The sequence below is a fragment of the Limanda limanda genome, chromosome 12, assembly GCF_963576545.1.
Source record: "Limanda limanda chromosome 12, fLimLim1.1, whole genome shotgun sequence".
NCBI classification, from domain to species: Eukaryota; Metazoa; Chordata; class Actinopteri; order Pleuronectiformes; family Pleuronectidae; genus Limanda; species Limanda limanda.
The window spans coordinates 6,986,648-6,990,363 of NC_083647.1; the positions used below are offsets into that span (position 1 = coordinate 6,986,648).

The 3,716-nt window shown below is 41.0% G+C and overlaps 1 non-coding gene across 1 annotated transcript; it reads left to right on the forward strand.

Moving 5' to 3' along the window:
• The first annotated feature begins 1,029 nt into the window (after positions 1-1,029).
• On the forward strand, positions 1,030-1,103 carry trnai-aau (transfer RNA isoleucine (anticodon AAU)). The gene has a single exon. It is a non-coding gene; the product is annotated as a tRNA-Ile (tRNA).
• The last annotated feature ends 2,613 nt before the right edge of the window (positions 1,104-3,716 follow it).

The following is a 3,716-nucleotide window of genomic DNA, read 5'->3' on the forward strand; positions in this document are numbered from 1 at the left end:
CAAACAAATTCCTGGTGGCCACATGGTCTAAAACAAAGAGACTTGTCTGGCTAGACTCATCCTTTAATAACCTCCCATCGAAAACTCCTCCCCCTGCATAGACAGGTAAATCCCTCCTCCAACCCTGACCTCACACGATGGGCCTTCATGGCTTGAGGTTTGTTAACACCGAGACTAACAGGAGACAGCTGAAGACTGATGTTTTCAGCAAAAACCCTGTGATTAAATCACTGTGTACCATCTGCCCATGACTAAACAGCAGCACCTTTTAGTAGCTAAAGGGGCCAAAGAGACCGAGGAGATGGTGGAGACCAAAACAGAGCTACAAGTGAACAATGTTGCACTTAAAATTGTAGAGTTACAAGTGTAAAGTGAACTGCAACTGACTCTCAATGTTGCTCTGCTTTATTAGTAAGTTTATCAACAACAACATATACATCAATTTAGGAAGGACTTAATTAATATTTTGCTGCAGTAGTAACAAATGTCATGGATTAAAAACTGAACTCAAAACGTGTCCACTGTATACATATGTCACAGTTTGTGGATTCCTGCTTCACCATTGGCTGCTCTGCTTGTTGTTTTGGTACACACACATTTTTCCTGTTCAGTGAGGTTTACTGAGCTCGGTAAATACAGTTGTTCTCATCGTCCACCTGCAACGTGGAATAATCTCAAGCTCAACATATTTTTATCACGGTTTCAGTTTTAAATTTCAGCCTAATTTTTAGCTCCAGCTCTTCTTGTTTTAATTGATTCATTTGTTTTAATTGATTCATTTGCTTTGAATAAAATGTCATGTATTGCATCTATTCCTTGGGTTTGTACATTTTAAATTTGGCAAATTTAAACTTTTTTGTGCTGTCTTGGTGACTTGGAACGCTTAAGTGTTTTTAACAAAGTCTGCATTATTTTAAATGAGGTCTCTACCTCTCTGTGCTCCCAGGTTAAAATGAAGAGTAAGTGAATTAATGAATATGTGAAAGTGATACCAACTTTATTGTCAACCCCAGGAGCCAATGTAAATAGGGCCGGTTAGCTCAGTTGGTTAGAGCGTGGTGCTAATAACGCCAAGGTCGCGGGTTCGATCCCCGTATTGGCCACTCATTTTGAGTAGAGACAGTGAACTGATGTCAGTATAGCTCTTAATGTTAAAATAGAATTAAACTGTATATAACAGTTACTCTGTTAAGTGCTGTTAAATGATGGAATATTACAGAAACTCTGTTGAATGCACTTATCATCAATCGCGTAGGTTAAAAGCATCAACTAAATTATATGTAATCTAATCTAATGTTGTCATTATCTCTCCAGATTATACTTACTATTATACAAGTAAAATGTTGCTCAAGAAAAATAACGTAAAAGCTCCAAAATGTGGTTTTATATTGTGTCAGACGGGGATCATCAGTCAAACTGAATAATCTACTGTGGAGTAAAATGACTCTTTCAGCCATTTTGTCACAAGAATAGCAGGACACCCTGCTTCGTGAGCTTAAATTCATCTAATCCATGTGACATGTGGAGGCAGTGTCTGACTGATTAATGAACTTACTAAATGACAACACACTGATCTGGTCTGACTGTTAACACTAAATAACACATGGGCTGTCTGGGAGGTTTCTGTACGATGCACAGCTGGCTGCATGGTCTTTAGCCACAGTCGTGTGTAGAGCCGCTTCCCTCCGGACAGCTTCTGTCTTCTCTGTTATACGACTTCATCAATCCTCGCAGATAGGTCCAGCTCTGAGGCCACTTTCACTGTGAAGAGAAGACCTTTGTTTGCCTGTCTGGACTTGTAGGATGATTTGTTGATCTTCATCAGGGAGCGAGTTTATTCACTGAAGACAGATATTTTCTGAATGTGCTCAGCAGAAGATAGGACCTGTGGAATACTTTCTGGGACCAAATGAGCTAACGTGACTCTGGTGCACCCTGATTCTTGCTCTTTGTCACTGTCACCATCCTGTCCTCAACTGTAAATGAAACAAATGTGTTACCTGCTGTTTGATGTAACATTATTGTGATCATCAATGACAGGTGGGAATCCCAACGCACGGCCAATTAAACTGGACTGACAAGTGCTCTGCACAAAGCGCTCAGGTAAAGCAAATTCCCTGAATACATATAACGTAAGAAAGATTTTACTCACTCTGAGAAGAGAAACGGTGAAAACGAACCAAAGCTAGGTACGTCTGACAAGCCCCCAATTTGTTTCGACCGGCTTGTGGGCCACAGCAAACAAGGGAGATGTATTTGCAAATCTGTCTAACAAACTGAAATGTATTAAAGAAACTGTCATAAATCAATTAAGGATGTGGTATCAGGGAATCAGTAGTGAGCGTGCAGGTGTGTGGTTGAAATGGTCATGGTGTGGTGCATGTTGAGTGTGAACAAAAAAAGTATTCAACACAAAAGAGAAGCAGCACACAGGCTGGGTGCAGCGTGCAGGGCTCAGGCACTGGCACCGGCCCACTGGCATATGGGTAGGCGGGCCCAAGCAACTGGGAACACTGGCCAGGAACTTCCAGTTAACTTAATGGTAATGCTGCTCCAGCCAATTAAGGACCTGCATGACAAAGCATATACTGTATCCCATTCAGGGAGCTCCTCCATAGAATGAATAAATTCTGCACTTTTCCCCAGAGAAGTGTTTCCTCAATAGGGGAACAGCAATAAATAAATGATCTTGCTTCTGTTTAAAAAAAAATATTTTAATGCTTTAATTGCTATGAATAATCTCTAATTTGTACAGAGAAAAAACATGTGAAAAGCCTCTATGATTGAGAAGCACTTGCATGTCAATAGTAGGGAGTCATTTTTAAGAAGCAGCTGCCACTGCACAGTTTCCACTGCCAACGCTTTAGAAATGGACCTGACCAACTGCTAAAAATGGATTTATTATCATTTCATACTAAATTTTGGAGCCTCAAGGTCAGTGAAGCTGCACAAAAACCAATTCAGTGTTCAGTTTGTGCACATACACTGGCTCATTCTGCTTTGGGGAAAACGGTGGTGGGGACTGCACCTGTCGCTGACTGATTTGTCAGATGGTGAGGGAGGCAGTTTAGTTTGGTATGATTTGACTGCATCATGCATATTCAAGATCACCTGTTTGCGTTGTGCACAGCATTACAAAGGGGAGCAAGGTGTCCTGTATGCCACAGTAAAAAGCCCAAACAGAAAACACAATCACCTATCAAAGTGGTTAAAGTTTCCCCATTGAAGGCTGTGAAAGTGGAGTGTGCGTCATGCTTTTAGTAGAATTCAACTCATAGAAACTGGCATCCGGTTGGATCCTCAGTCAACCTTACAAACCCTGAGTCCTTTGAAATCAAAAAAGCCTGGAAGCTCTGTCTGTGTACACCAGTTTAAAGCCCCCAGTATCACCGTCACAGGAGATCAAAACAGAACACACTCGCAAAAAATGAATATATCGAATTAAAGTGGGTTCAAATGATATTGCCGTTGGCCCTAGGGGGGGCAGGACTCACACCAACTTCAAACTATTTATTTACACTCTTCTACTTTTTTTGAAGTACTGTTAAGTGACCTTCAACGAGACACAGGCCCTGTTCAGGCCTGGTAATAACATTGTGTCTGAATTTGTCTCCTGTGCATATATGAAATAAACAAGTACGCCATTTCTGTAAGCAAAGACCAAATGATGTTGGTTTTATCCAGTCAGACTTTACAGACATGTCCGTGTGTTTGTG